This window comes from Saccopteryx bilineata, chromosome 5 (genome assembly GCF_036850765.1).
Source record: "Saccopteryx bilineata isolate mSacBil1 chromosome 5, mSacBil1_pri_phased_curated, whole genome shotgun sequence".
NCBI lineage: Eukaryota > Metazoa > Chordata > Mammalia > Chiroptera > Emballonuridae > Saccopteryx > Saccopteryx bilineata.
Window position 1 is genome coordinate 177,990,667 of NC_089494.1, and position 16,244 is coordinate 178,006,910.

Consider the following 16,244-nt stretch of genomic DNA (forward strand, 5'->3'; position numbering starts at 1 on the left):
TGCAGTAATAATTTGGGACAGTCACTAGAAGATAGATTATTATACCCTTAAACAAGCAAGCAAGCAACAGAAAATCCTAGAAAAGTGGGAATCTGATTTCTAGTTACCAAATTTTAATAGTCAAATGTTCAGTTTTCAACAAAAGCAAAAGAAATCTCAAGGCATACAGAAAAAAGTACAGGAAAGTATGACTCAGACAAAGAACAAAATAAATGAACAGATATCATCCTTGAGGAAAGAGAGATTGAATTTACTAGAGAAAGACTAGAGACTATAAAATACTGTCTCAAATATGCTCAGAGAGCTAAAGGAAAGCAGCATTGACAAGAAAATAAAGAAAATAGTCTATGAACCAAATAGCAGTAGAAATAAAAAGACAATATTTTAAAAAGGATACAAACATTCTTTAGTTAAAAAACACAGTAACTAGGCCCTGGCCGGTTGGCTCAGTGGTAGAGCATCAGCCTGGTGTGCAAGGGGTCCCGGGTTCGATTCCCGGCCAGGGCACACAGGAGAAGCACCCATCTGATTCTCCACCCCTCCCCCTCTCCTTCCTCTCTGTCTCTCTCTTCCCTTCCCGCAGCGAGACTCCATTGGAGCAAAGATGGCCCGGGCGGTGGGGATGGCCCCTTGGCCTCTGCCCCAGGCCATATAGTGGCTCTGGTCGCAACAGAGCAACGCCCCAGAGGGGCAGAACATCGCCCCCTGGTGGGCGTGCCGGGTGGATCCCAGTCGGTTGCATGCGGGAGTCTGTCTGACTGTCTCTCCCGGTTTCCAGCTTCAGAAAAATAAAAAAATAAAAAAAATAAAAAAAACACAGTAACTTAAAAATCAAAACAGAAGAAGTGTTCAAGAGCAGTTTTAGCAGGCAGGAGAATCAGTGAACTTGAAGATAGGATCATTGAAATTATTGAATTTAGGCAGGGGGAAAAAAAGAATGAACAAAAGTGAAAAGAACCTCAGAGTGCTATGGGATATCAGCAAGCACAAAATATACAATATGGGAGCCCGGAAGAAGAAAAAGAGGCAGGAAAAATATTTGAAGAAATAATGGCTTACACTATGCTTGGGGATCAGCCCCGAAGAAAGCTTAGCTTTCTCAGCTTTTTTCTGAGGAGCTTTGTGAACCTCAAATAGAATGAACTCAAAAAGATCCAGACTGAGACACATTATAATGTGAAACCGTTAAAAGATAAAGAGAATCTAGAAAGCAACAAGAATAAAACAACTCACCATATACAAGGGATCCTTCATAAGTAAAAAAGCTGATTACTCATCAGAAACCATAGAGGCCAAGGTATAGTTGATTGATATTTAAAGTGTTAAAAGAAGAAAACCCACCAGCTGAAAATCTTGTATTCAGCAAAACTGTTCTTCAAGTCAAGTAGAGACTGACCAGGTGGTGGCACAGTGGATAGACCATCAACCTGGGACACTGAGGACCCAGGTTTGAAACCCCAAGGTGGCCTGCTTGAGTGCTGGCTTGAGCACTGGCTTATCCAGCTTGAGCATGGGCCTACCACCTTGAGCACAGGATCGTAGATATGACCCCATGGTCACTGGCTTGAGCCCAAAGATTGCTGACTTGAAGCCCAAGGTCGCTAATTTAAGCCCAAGGTTGCTGGTTTGAGCTCAAGGTTGCTTGCTTGAGCAAGGGTCACTGGCTCAGCTGTAGCCCCCCAGTCAAGGCACGTATGAGAAAGCACTCAGTGAACAATCAAGGTGAAACTGTGAGTTGATGCTTCTCATCAATCCTTTCCTGTCTGTCCCTGTCTGTCCTGTATATTTCTCCCATGCAAAAAAAAAGAAAAATAGAAATTAAGATCTTCCAGGATAAAGAAGAGCCAGGTTTGTTACCACTAGACCTCCCCTATAAGAAATGCTAAAGGGAATGCCTAGGGAGAAAAAATAAAAATAAAAATTAACTCTAAGTGATATGAAGAAATACAGTTCTCAAGTAAAGGTAAATACATGGACAAATATAAAACCAAGTATTTATGTATTTTGGGTTTGTAACTCTACATTTTATTTCCTATAGAATTTAAAAGAGAAATACATAAATGTAATTATAAATATATGTTAAAGGGCATACAAGTATAAAGATATAATTAGGGCCCTGGCCGGTTGGCGCAGTGGTAGAGCATCGGCCTGGCGTGCAGTAGTCCTGGGTTCGATTCCCAGCCAGGGCACACAGGAGAAGCGCCCATCTGCTTCTCCACCCCTCCTCCTCTCCTTCCTCTCTGTCTCTCTCTTCCCCTCCCGCAGCCAAGGCTCCACTGGAGCAAAGTTTGCCCAGGCGCTGAGGATGGCTCTGTGGCCTCTGCCTCAGGCGCTAGAATGGCTCTGATTGCGGCAGAGCAACGCCCCAAGATGGGCACAGCATCGCCCCCTGGTGTGCATGCCGGGTGGATCCCAGTCGGGTGCATGCAGGGGTATGTCTGACTGCCTCCCCATTTCCAGCTTCGGAAAAATACAAAAAAAAAAAAAGATATAATTTGTAACAATGACAACATGGTGGGGTGTACAGAGATGTATGGAAGCAACATATTTGTGTGCTTTTTAAGTTAAGTTGGTATCAGGTATGAATTTAATATAGATTCTTTTAAATTTAGGATGTCATATGCCACAAACAAAATCTCTAAAAATCATTACAATAAGAAATGAGAATTAAAACAACTCACTAGAAAAATATAAATTAAACATAAAAGAATGTGTAACGAATGAAATGAAAAGTGAAAACCTGCAAGATATACGGTGAAAAAACAGCAAAACTTAAGTTTTTGTCCACAATTATTTTAAATAATGGTTAAACTCTCCAGTCAAGAGACATGAAATTGGTGGAATGAATAACATAGCATAATTCAACTATATGCAGTTTACAAGAGAGACTCACTTTAGATCAAAAGACATAAATAAATTGAAAAAGGTATTTCATACAAATAGTAATAAAAAAACAGCAGGGGTGTCTATACTTTTATCAGACACAAGGATTCCCAGTGATCTATAAGCCCCTGTAATTATATAAATTTTTGTATATTATTTGTAACTGATTTTTAGAGTACATGGACCTCCAAAAGCAAATCTTTCTGTTAAAGGGATGATTTATACATGGCATAAGCAAGGAAGGTACATATTTTTTGTTAACTAATTGCTTTAACTGAAATCAGATATGAAAATTAGTATATTATTACTGACCTTATAGAAATAGAAAAGATTATAAGAATACTGTAAATAACTTATGGCAACAAATTGGATAATGTAGATAAAATGCACAAATTCCTAGAAATACACAGTGATCTAAACTGACTCAAGGAAATAGAAAATCTCAACAAACATGTAACAAGTAAAAAGAGTAAATCAGTAATAAAAAACCTCCCAGCAAAGGAAAGACCAGAACAAGATGGCTTCAGTTGTGAATTTTGCCAAACATGTAAAGAATAATTAACACCAGTCCTTCTAAAATCCTTCCAAAATATTGAAAAAAAGGGAACAATTCTTCATTCATTCTATCAGTCCAGCATTACACTACTATTAATGCCAAATAAAGACACAGTTAATATCTTTTATGAATATAGATGCAAAAGTCTTCAACAAAATTCTAGCAAACCCAATTCAATAACATATTAAAATGATTATACACCATGACCAAGTGAAATTTACCCCAGGAATGCAAGAGTAGTTCAACATAAGAAAATCAGTCAATGTAATACACCACACTAATACAACAAAAGATAAAAAACACAGGATCATCTCAATAGATGCAAAAAAGGCATTTGACAAAATTCAACACGTAATCATGATTAAAAGAAAAACAGTCAATAAGGAATAGAAGAGAACTTCTTCAAAATGATAAGGGCATTTATGGAAACTGCACAGCTAACATCATAGTGGTGAAAAACTGAAAGCTTCCCCCTAAGAATAGCAACAGGATAGAATGCCCATTGTGACCAGCAATATTCAACACTGTGTTGATAGCCAGCAGTTAGATAGGAAGAAAGAAAGAAAAATTGAAAAGGAAGGAGAGTAACTAATCTTTGCCCCAGATTACCTGATGCTGTATATGGTAATTCCAAAGAATCCACAAAAAAATGTAGTTATTAAATTCAGAAAAGCTACAGGATACAAGATCACACAAAAATCAGTTGTGTTTATCCATGTGCAATGAACAATCACAAAAGGAAATTACAAAAGTGATTCCATTTAAACAGTGTCTAAAAGAATACTTAGGAATAAATTTAACCCAGGAGGAAAAAGGCTTGTACACTGAACACTACAAAACATCAATGAAAGAAACAAAATAAGAGCCAAATCAATGGAAACATTTCCTTACCATGGGTAGAATATTATTAAAATGTCAGTCTCATCTAAAGCAGTTACAGACTCGACACAATTTTCATCAAAATTCCAATGGCCTTTTTTTCTATTCATAAATGGAAAAGGTTGCCTTCGAATTTGTATGAAATAGTAAGGGGCCTTAGATTTCCAAACTAATCTTGAAAACAAGAAGGAAGTTGGAGGACTGCAATTTCCAGACTTAAAAAACTTATGACAAACTACAATAATAAGAATGGTGTGGTACTGGTATATAGATAGAAATATAGACCAATGGGATAAAACTGAGAGTACAGAAATAAATCCATACACAGTGCCAGCCAACTGATTTTTCTTCATTGAATGGTATTTGGGCAACCAGATTTCCACATATGCAAGAATGAAGTTGAACCCCTACTTTATGCTATATATGAAATAGTTAAAAATTGATCAACAACCTAAATACAATGTGTCCATAAAGTCATGGTGCACTTTTAACCAGTCACAGGAAAGCAACAAAAGACGATAGAAATGTGAAATCTGTACCAAATAAAAGGAAAACACTCCCTGTTTCATACCTATTCAGTGCAGTTCGATGTGGGCTCACGCACAGATTTTTTAGGGCTCCTTAGGTAGCTATCCCGAATAGCCTCCACAGACTCGTCACTGACTGATGACCTACCAGAACGGGGTTTCTCCACCAAACTGCCGGTTTCCTACAACTGCTTATCCCACCAAGTAATGTTATTCCTATGTGGTGGCGCTTTGCTATAAATGCGCTGATATTCACGTTGCACTTTGGTCACAGATTCGAATTTAGCGAGCCACAGAACACACTGAACTTTCTTCTGTACCGTCCACATCTCGACTGGCATGGCCGTGGGCTGCTCCACTGTATACACAGTGTTACATCATCATCTGCGCATGCACATATGCTGCCACATCATCCTACAGAAACTGGGAGGGTTTTCCTTTTATTTGGTGCAGATTTCACATTTCTATCGTCTTTTGTTGCTTTCCTGTGACTGGTCAAAAGTGCACCATGACTTTATGGACACGCTGTATAAGAACTAAAACCATAAACTTTCTGAAGAAAACAGTAAATGTGCATTACCCTACACTTGTCAATGGATTCTTAGATATAGCACCACAAGCAGAAGTAGCAAAAGAAAAAATAAATTTTATCAATATTAAAAACTGCATTAGAGGACATTTTCAAGAAAGTTAAGAGATGATCCACCAAGTAGTAGAATATTTGCAACTCATTTTTATCTGTCAAAGGTTTAATATCAAAAATATATTAAGTAATTATTAACAATAATACTCAACAAAAACACCCATTTACAAAATGGCAAAAATATTAAAAAATGGGCAAAGAACTTAAAGAGACATTTCTCTAATGAAGATACACAGATAGCCAATAAACGCATCAAAAGATACTCATCATTAGTAACTAGGGAAAAGGGAATCAAAACCGCAATGAGATACCACTTTGCACCTAGTAGAATGGCTTTAATCAATAAAACAGACAATAAGAAGTGTTGGTGAGAAAGTGGAGAATTGCTGGTAGAGTATAAATGGTGTAGCCTCTGTGAAAAAGTTTGGCAGATCTTCAGCAACCTAACAGAATTATCATGCAAGCCACCAATTCCATTTCCAGGTATGTACTGAAAAGAATTAAAAACGGGCTCAAACAGATATTTGTACATTAATGTTCATTACACCATTATCCATAATAGCCGAGGTATAAACATTCTAAGTGCCCATGAACAGATTCATGGATAAGTAAAATGTGGTATATACATGCAATGGAATATTACTTAACCATAAAAAAATGAAGTTTTCAGACATTGTATAACATGGATGAACCTTAAAAACATTGCGCTAAGTGATGTGAGTCAGTTACAAAAGGAGAAATATTACATGATTTCACTTATAAAATCTCTAGAATAGGCAAATTCATAGAGACAGAAAGTAGATGAAAGATTTACCAGAGCTAGGAAGAGGCAATGGGGTGTTATTGCTAACTGGTTACAGTATTTCTGTTTGGGGTGATGGAATATATTTGGAAAGGACTACTTGCTACAATTGTACAACATAGTCAAAGTCGTTAACTACTGAATCATGCACTCAAAATTGTTAAAATTACATTTTATGTTTTATATCTATTTTACCACAATAAAACATTTTTTAAAAATATGTAAAAAAACAAAAGTGTTTTACCTGTAACATGATATAATCACAAATAATATGATTAGAACATATGCCACATAAAACAAAGGGATCACTCTCTTAGAAGTTGTTTCAAATTCCAGTCCTCTGGAAAGTAATGTAAAGGAGATTACCTGCACAAAAAAAATTACTCAGATAACCTTTAATTATAATATTTGCAAGTGAGTTACAAATACTATTGAAACTAGGTTATTGATGAAAAATAAATATGTTCAAATTTATTAAAAGGTCAAAATATGAATTGTGATTTTAGAATAACATAGAGTTGTTCCTTCCTACAAATCTCTTTCCAAAGTTTCTTACAAAAAAGTCAATGTTTAAAACTTCTGAATATCTAAATTTTATATAAAACTGAAATCATTAAAAACTAAATGAATTATTAGGCTGTTATCTTTTACTATTTTAATTGCATACATATTATTTCAGAAAGGCCTGATACTCGAAGGTTTTTTTCAATGGGTGTCTCACTTTCACCAGGCTATTCAAATGCATTAGTAGGTTTGCTGGCCCAACAATTACTGAACAGTTAACATATGCCTAACACTATGCTATAATTTACTTGAAAAAAATGTTGAGCTAGTTATCTTTTTAAATATCACAATGGAACTTTTGCTTAAAGGTTTTGTTGCTGTTGTTGTTCCAGTGAACTTCAATCAGATTTTAGGAGGCTCCTGGAAACAGCAAAGGCTTTTGAATTAAAAGAATTTCCAAGTAATTTGGCTAGAAAACCAATCTCCAAAACTAAACCTGAAGATCAGTCCTGTACTGAACAGGATTAGGATTTGTGTTTCCATCAGAATATTACCAAGGCTCTAAGATTTGTGGCATCTTCAGTGTGTTAGTTTAAGAATGTTGGGTTAAGTACTAAACACAGTAGTGCATTCCCAGCTTCAATTCAAGGACTCCATCCACTACTCTTGGAGTGTTATTGCTATCTGTGGTCCTTGGAATAAGGCTTATCTCTCCCACTTTCGCCTGGCCTCCCTATCAGGCCCAGCTGCCACATACCTGGATCATCTTCAAGGGCAGACTCTTCAATATTGCTAAATTGGTTTAGGAAGTGGTTCAGCACATCTTGCTATACTCATTGTCCTCTCCTCCTGTCTTCAGGTAATATTGCGGCGCATGGCTGTAGCCTCCAGCATTAATTGGTTTGTTCCCATCTTGTTGCCTAAGACGATTCCTCCAAGGGTGCCAGCCAGGGAGATGGGTTGACCATTTAATGTGTAGATGGGGAAGGTGATGTGTCTAAAGTCGAGGTTCTTGTTCACCTGGCAGGTGGACAGAAGTGGGTTGGAGGGTACACATAAGCCCTGGTTCTTAGCACACACCTGGTTGTAGAGAATCTGGGTTCCATTTACTAAACCTCTGTTGCATACAGAGCCTCCACCGCATCGTCCAGTTTGCTAACTTCTGATAAGATTTCTTGTTCCAGCAAGGAGGCAGTGTTGGAGACCACTAGAACAGAAGCGAAATTGATCTTGGAGAAATGATTACTGTCCTCAGAGGTGAAATGTTCCTGCACAAAGCGTTCAGACTTTGCTGGGCTCCCAATCAGGATGCACTGCTCCTCAAGGTTCATCTTTTATGCTTGGGCACAGAAAAAAAGCCAGTGCTGAGAACTATGGTCAGCAGTATGGGCATCAGCAGGAAGACCCAGGAGTTTGAACCCACCTCCCATTCCAGCCATTGGAAGGCCCAGGAGAGCAGAGCCTCCAGGCAGTTGGTGTGGTAGTGGTGCCTATGAGACGCTTCAACAAAGGGCTGTCTGTGATGCAGGCAGAGATGAATCCCCCCTCATCAACACCAGGCGAGAATGTGACTCCTGCTCTGGTGTGCCTAGTGGCTCTGTGTGCTGCCCTGAAGCAGGGCTCCGCGCAGGCTTCTGTTCCTGACAATACCACATCTGAGTCTGGCCCAGGCCCTGCTGGCTTTTGAAATTCTGTCATGGACTGTGCTTCTTGCTCTGCTGAGGACTTGGTCTCCGCCTCTGGGACAGCCTTTAAGGAATTAAGACTCATTTCCAGAAGGGAAAGGCCACGTCTCAAACACCGGAGCAGAATGGAAAATAGCTGCTGAATGAGCGCCTATTTCCACCTTGGCCAACAGTTTCATGGGGAAATTCTACGTCGTCTGAGCAATGGCCGCTTGTGCCTGAATGCTGGACATTGCGTTGGCCGCGGCTGTGGCCCAAGCATGTGAACACAGTCCCACCTGTGGAGGCAGGGTGGAAGCAGGGGAACCTGCCCAGGCTTGCAGCCCGGGCGCATGAAAGCAGTCCAACCCGCAAGAGTGGTGCAGAGGCCCGGGGCTGGCCAAGGCAACCCAGACTCATGAACACTGTCTTGCCCACAGGAGTGGGGTGGAGGCCAAGGCCGGCAAAGCTTGCAACCTGGACACAGGAAAGCAGTCCCGCCTGTGAAGGTGGGCTGGGGGCCAGGGAACTGGTCCAAGCTTGAGGCCCAGGCTCTCAGGTGCTTCAAAGCAGTCCTGTCGGCCCTGGCCAGTTGGCTCAGCGGTAGAGCGTCGGCCTGGCGTGCAGGGGACCCGGGTTCGATTCCCGGCCAGGGCACAAAGGAGAAGCGCCCATTTGCTTTTCCACCCCCACCCCCTCCTTCCTCTCTGTCTCTCTCTTCCCCTCCCGCAGCCAAGGCTCCATTGGAGCAAAGATGGCCCAGGCGCTGGGGATGGCTCCTTGGCCTCTGCCCCAGGCGCTAGAGTGGCTCTGGTCGCGGCAGAGCGATGCCCCGGAGGGGCAGAGCATCGCCCCCTGGTGGGCAGAGCATCGCCCCTGGTGGGTGCACCAGGTGGATCCCAGTTGGGCGCATGCGGGAGTCTGTCTGACTGTCTCTACCCGTTTCCAGCTTCAGAAAAAAAAAGAAAAAAAAAAACAGCAGTCCTGTCCACAGGGATGAGGCAGAGGCCAGGGGCCGGCCAAAGCTTGGAGTCCGGATGCATGAATGCAGTCCTGCCCGCGGGGACAGGGTGGAAGCTAGGGGTAGGCCTGGGCTTGCGACTGGGCATGTGCGCGCAGTCCCACCCACGGAGGCAAGTTGGAAGCCCTACAGACCACAGCAGTGGGCTGGTACTAGCAACACCCGTGCCTGAATGCCCGAGGCGGCAGCAGCAGCGGTGGTGGTGGACCTGCGGACAGACCACACCTTGGGAACACAAAGGCCACACTCATTGGACTCCTGTGGTCACACCCTTCTGAGGGCTGAAAAGAAAGAAAACTATAAAATGCAGTTGTACCTTGAGATACGAACAGACCAAGATACAAATTTTTTAAGATTCAAGCTGTGACTCAGTCTGTATTTTTGTTCGATATCCGAGCTAAATTCTGAGATACTAGTTGTGATTCGGGAAGCTGCCACTAGTTAACATGTTGGCGCACAGGTCCGGTATCGGCAGTTTTGATATACGAGTTGACTGACTGACAAGCTCGGTTACAGAACGAATTAAATTTGTATCTCAAGGTACCACTGTAAAATTAAAAATAATGGTTGGATAGAATGACAGCTGAGGCTAAGGGGCAAGCCACATCCAATACTTTACCTAACCCAAATTATAGTACTGAGCCCTACAAGTAGCCACCAATAAGAGGCATCAGAATGCAAATCTCAGGGGAACCTGAACATTTAAAAGAACATCTTCCCAAGCCAAAAGTAGATAAAAGCCAGCCTAAGTAGATATTAACAATGGCACTTGGGCTCAGCAGAGGCAGTCACAGGATCTGGATCACCTAATGCTCCAAGAAGATAGATAAGGGCCAGTCATAGGCAGCAACCCCCACTGGTGTGCACCAGGCTCTTACCAAGAAGGGCCAGGGAGGGCACATCCATAGTCCAGATATGAAGAGCATCATCAGTTCAGGATCTAACAACCCTTGATAGAGTGACATCTTAAGGAAGGACTCCTCATACCTGACCCAGTTAAGATATAGAAAATGAAAAAGCTACTCTACTAGTTAAGGAGACCACAACTCAAACAAGCCTGCAAACCACAAACAGAAACAATGGGAAGACGGGAACATAAGCCATATGAATCAACAAGAAAGATCCCCAGAAAAAGACCTGGATGAAATGAAAGTAATCAAATTACCAGATGCAGAGTTTAAAATAATGATTGTTAAGATGCTTAAGGATCTCAAAACTACAATGGATGGACTTAATGATCACCTAAATAAAGAAATTGTAAGCATCAAAAAGGACACTGAAATCATAAAAAGAAAACCAGACAGAAATGACAAACAATATCAGAAATGAAGACTACACTAGAAGGCATTAAAAGCAGGCTGGATGAAGTAGAGGATCAAATCAGCAACATAGAGGACAAGATAAGCGAAAGCATGGAAGCAGAACAGCAAAAAGAAAAGAGGATCAAAAAGTCTGAGGAAACTCTAAGAGAGCTCTGTGACAACATGAAGAGAAACAATATCTGCATAATAGGTGTTCCTGAAGGAAAAGAGAAAGAACAAGGGATAGAGAACCACTTTGAAGAAATTATAGCAGAAAATATCTATAAATTGATGCAGAAAAGAGTCATACAGGTTCAAGAAGCAGAAAGAACCCAAAGAGACCTACCCCAAGACACATCATAATCAAAATACCAAAGCTAAGAGGTAAAGAAAGAATACTAAAACCTGCAAGAGAAAAACAGTCACCTACAAAGGAGCCCCCATAAGGATGACATCCAACTTTTCAACAGAAACACTTGAGGCCAGAAGAGAATGGCAAGAAATATTCAAAGTAATGCAAAAAAAGAGCCTACAACCAAGACTTCTTTATCTAGCAAGGCTATTGTTTAAAGTTGAAGGAGAAATAAAAAGCTTCCCAGACAAAAAAAAAAAAAAACTCAAGGAATTCACCATAAGCAAACCAAGTGCTGCAAAAAAATGTTAAGGGGCCTGCTTTAGACAGAACAAAGCAGGAAAAAAATATAGTAAAAGACATATGTAGATATAAAGAAAAAAATGGCAGTAAACAACTACATAATAATAACTTTAAATGTAAATGGATTAAATACTACAATCAAAAGACATAGAATAGCTGAATGGATAAGAAAACAAGACCCATACATATGCAGTCTACAGGAGACCCACCTCAAACCAAAAGATACACATAGACTGAAAGTAAAGGGATAGAAAAAATACTTCATGCAAATGTAAATGAAAAAAAAAAGCTGGGGTAGCACTACTTATACTTGACAAAATAGACTTTAAAACAAAGACTATAGTAAGGGATAAAGAACATCACTACATCATGATAAAGGGATCAATCCAACAGGAAGAGATAACCATTATAAATATCTATATACACCTAATATAGGAGCACCTAAATATATAAAGCAGACATTGATGGACATAAAGGACAACAACAATACTATAATACAGTGGTACCTTGAGATACAAATTTAATTTGTTCTGTTAACCGAGCTCATAAGTCAGTCAACTCGTGTATCAAAATGCTGATACTGGACCTGAGCGCCAACTAGCGGAAGCTTCCCAAATTACGACTCGTATCTCGGAATTTCGCTCAGATCTCGAACAAAAATACAGACCGAGTCGCAACTTGTATCTTAAAAAATTTGTATGTTGGTCTGATTGTATCTTAAGATACCACTGTAGTAGGAGATTGTTTCAGTACCCCACTAACATCACTGGATAGATCCTCAAGAAAGAAAAATAACAAAGAAACAGCAGAATTGAGGTACACACTAGATCAACTGGATTTAATAGATATCTTTAGAACCTTTCACCCTAAAGCAGCAGAATATATATTCTTTTTAAGTACTCATGGTACATTTTCTAGGATAGACCACATGTTAGGACATAAAACAAGCATCAACAAATTTAAGAAGATTGAAACCATATCAAGCATCTTCTCTGACCACAATGGCATGAAACTAGAAATCAACTACAAGAGAAAAACTGAAAAACAAACACTTGGAAACTAAACAGCATGTTATTAAATAACAAATGGGTCAACAAGGAGATCAAGGAAGAAATAAAAAATTTCCTTGAAACAAATGAAAAAGAGCATACAACTACTCAAAATTTATGGGACACAGCAGCAGCAGTCTGAGAGGGAAGTTCATAGCATTACCCGCATGCCTTAAGAAGCTAGAAAAAGCTCAAATAAACAACTTAACCCTGCAACTAAAAGAACTAGAAAAAGAACAAGTAAAGCCCAGAGGAAGTAGAAGGAAGGAAATAATAAAAATCAGAGCAGAAATAAATGACGTAGAGGCTAAAAAAACAATACAGAGGATCAATGAAATCAAGAGCTTCTTCTTTGAAAAGGTAAATAAGATCGATGAACCTTTAACCAGACTCACTAAGAAAAAATGAGAGAGGACTCAAATAAAATTAGAAATGAGAGTGGAGAATTAACAACTGACACAGCAGAAATACAAAGGATTGTAAGAAAATACTATGAAGAACTGTATGCCAAAAAATTAGACAACCTAGGTGAAATGGACAAATTCCTTGAAAAATATAATCTCTCAAAACTCAATCTGGAAGAATCAGAAAACCTAAATAGACCAATTACAACAAACGAGATCAGAACAGTTATCAAAAAACTCCCAACAAACAAAAGCCCTGGGCCAGATGGCCTCACAGGCGAATTCTACCAAACATTCAAAGAAGAACTAACTTCTATCCTGCTCAAGCTATTTCAAATAATTGAAGTGGAGGGAAGACTTCCAAGCTCCTTTTAAGAGGCGAACATAATTCTAATTCCAAAACCAGGCAAAGAGAACACAAAGAAAGAAAACTGTAGGCCAATATCCCTGATGTATTTAGGTGTTATAATTCTCAACAAAATATCAAATTGGATCCAGCAATACATGAAAAAAATTATACATCATGGTCAAGTGAGACTTATTTTGGGGAGGCAAGACTGGTACAGTATTTGCAAATCAATCAATATGATTCATCACATAAACAAAAGGAAGGAGAAAAAGCATTTGATAAAATCCAGCACCCATTCATGATCAAAATTCTCATCAAAGTGGAAATACAGGGAACATACTACAACATGATAAAAGCCATCTATGACAGGCCCACAGTCAAACTCATCCTCAATGGACAAAAGTTCAAAGCAACCCCCTTAAGATCAGGAGCAAAGCGGGGTGCCACCTTTCACCACTCTTATACAACATAGTTCTGGAAGTCCTAGCCACAGCAATCAGACAAGAAGAAGAAATAAAAGGCATCCAAATTAGAAAAGAAGTAAAACTATCATTATTTGCTGGTGATATGATACTATACATAGAAAACCCTAAAGTCTCGGTCAAAAAACTACTGGACCTGATAAGTGAATTCAACAAGGTGACAGGATATAAAATTAATACTCAAATCCGAGGCATTTTTATACACCAACTATGATGTCTGAAAGAGAAATTAAGAAAACAGTCGCCCCTGGCTGGTTGGCTCAGTGGTAGAGCGTCGGCCTGGCGTGCAGAGGTCCCTGGTTCAATTCCCGGCCAGGGCACACAGGAGAAGCGCCCATCTGCTTCTCCACCCCTCCCCCTCTCCTTCCTCTCTGTCTCTCTCTTCCCCTCCCGCAGCCAAGGCTCCATTGGAGCAAAGATGGCCGGGGCGCTGGGGATGGCTCCTTGGCCATTGCCCCAGGTGCTAGAGTGGCTCTGGTCGCAGCAGGTCGACACCCTGGAGGGGCAGAGCATCACCTCCTGGTGGGCAGAGCGTCACCCCCTGGTGGGTGTGCCGGGTGGATCCCGGTCGGGCACATGCGGGAGTCTGTCTGACTGTCTCTCCCCATTTCCAGCTTCAGAAAAAAAAAAAAAAAACAAAAAAAAAAAAACAGTCTCTTTCACTATAGCAACAACAAAAATAAAGTAGGAGTAAATTTAACCAAGGAGGTTAAAGATTTGTACTTGGAAAAATTATAAAACATTGATAAATAAATCAAGGAAGAGACAAACAAGTGGAAGCATATACCGTGTTCATGGTTAGGAAGAATAAACATCATTAAAATGTCTATATTACCCAAAGCAATTTATAAATTCAATGCAATACCAATTAAAATACCAATGACATACTTTAAAGATACAGAGCACATATTCCAAAAATTTATATGGAACCAAAAAAGAACACAAATAGCCTCAGCAGTCTTGAAAAAGAAGAATAAAGTGGAAGGTATCATACTTCGTGATATCAGGTTATATACTACAAGGCCACTGGACTTCAAAACAGCTTGGTACTGGCTGTTTTGAAGAACAGGCATATAGATCAATGGAACAGAAGAGGGAACCCAGAAATAAACCCGCACCTTTATGGACAATTGATATTTGACAAAGGAGGTAATAGTATACAATGGAGTAAAGACAGTCTCTTTAACAAATGGTGTTAGGAAAATTGGACGTCTACCTGCAAAAAAAGGAAACTAGACCACCAACTTACACCATTCACAAAAATAAACTCAAAATAAATAAGAGACTTAAATGTAAGTCGTGAAACCATAAGCATCCTAGAAGAAAATAGGCAGTAAGCTCTACGATATCGCTTGCAGCAATATATTTTCTGATTTATCTCCACGGGCAAGGGAACTAAAGGACAGGATAAACAAATTGGGACTATATCAAACTAAAAAGCTTTTGCACAGCTAAAGACAACTGAACAAAATAAAAAAAGAAACCACACAATGGGAGAACATATTCAACAATAAGTCTGATAAGGCAGTGGTCCCCAACCCCCGGGCCGCAGACCGGTACTGGTCCATGGGCCATTTGGTACTGGTCCGCAGAGAAAAAATAAATAACTTACATTATTTCTGTTTTATTTATATTTAAGTCTGAACGATGTTTTATTTTTTGAAAATGACCAGATTCCCTCTGTTACATCTGTCTAAGACTCACTCTTGATGCTTGTCTCGGTCACGTGATACATTTATCCGTCCCACCGTAAAGGCCAGTCCGTGAAAATATTTTCTGACATTAAACCGGTCCGTGGCCCAAAAAAGGTTTGGACCACTGAGTTAGATTCTCAAATCTATGTTTATCCTTATGCTAGGATTACACTGTCTAAGTTTATGTAAATAGTAACTAGTTTTTATATTTAAGTAAGAAAATTTTGAAATAAAATGAGTTATCCAAATTTGTCCTTATTCAAAATTGAATGTTTAATCACCTACTTAGCTCTCCATTAATATCTTTAAATGGTTTTTTGTGGTTTTCAGAGTTAAAACCTTACTCTTATTTTATAAAATTAAATTTTAATTTATTACTGTATGTGATTATTATGAATCAAATTGATTCACCTTCATTTTCACGCTATTATATGTGAGTGGGTATAAATATAATTGATATTTGCATATTAATTTTCTATCTTTTTCCCTTGAATGAGAAACGGAGGCAGAGGGACAGACTTCCACATGTGTTCCCACCAGGATATACCCAGCAAGCCCCATATGGGGTGATGCTCTGCCTATCTGGTGCTATTGCTCAGCAACTGAGCTATTTTAGTGCCTCAAGCTAGGCCACAGAGCCATTCTCAGTGCACAGGGCCATCTTGCTCCAACCAAGCCACGGCTGCAGGAGAGGAAGAGAAAGATAGAAAGAGACAATGGGGTGGGTGGAGAAGTAGATAGTCACTTCTCCTGTGTGCCCTGACCAGGAATCAAACCTGGGACATCCACCCCCCAGGCTGATGCTCTACCACTGAACCAACTGGCCAGGGC

At 39.8% G+C, this 16,244-nt stretch overlaps 1 pseudogene; it reads right to left on the bottom strand.

Annotated features, from left to right (window-relative positions):
• LOC136306592 (patched domain-containing protein 3-like) overlaps nt 1-8,712 on the bottom strand; it is a 34,622-nt pseudogene extending 25,910 nt beyond the window's left edge.
• Nucleotides 8,713-16,244: the final 7,532 nt, after the last annotated feature.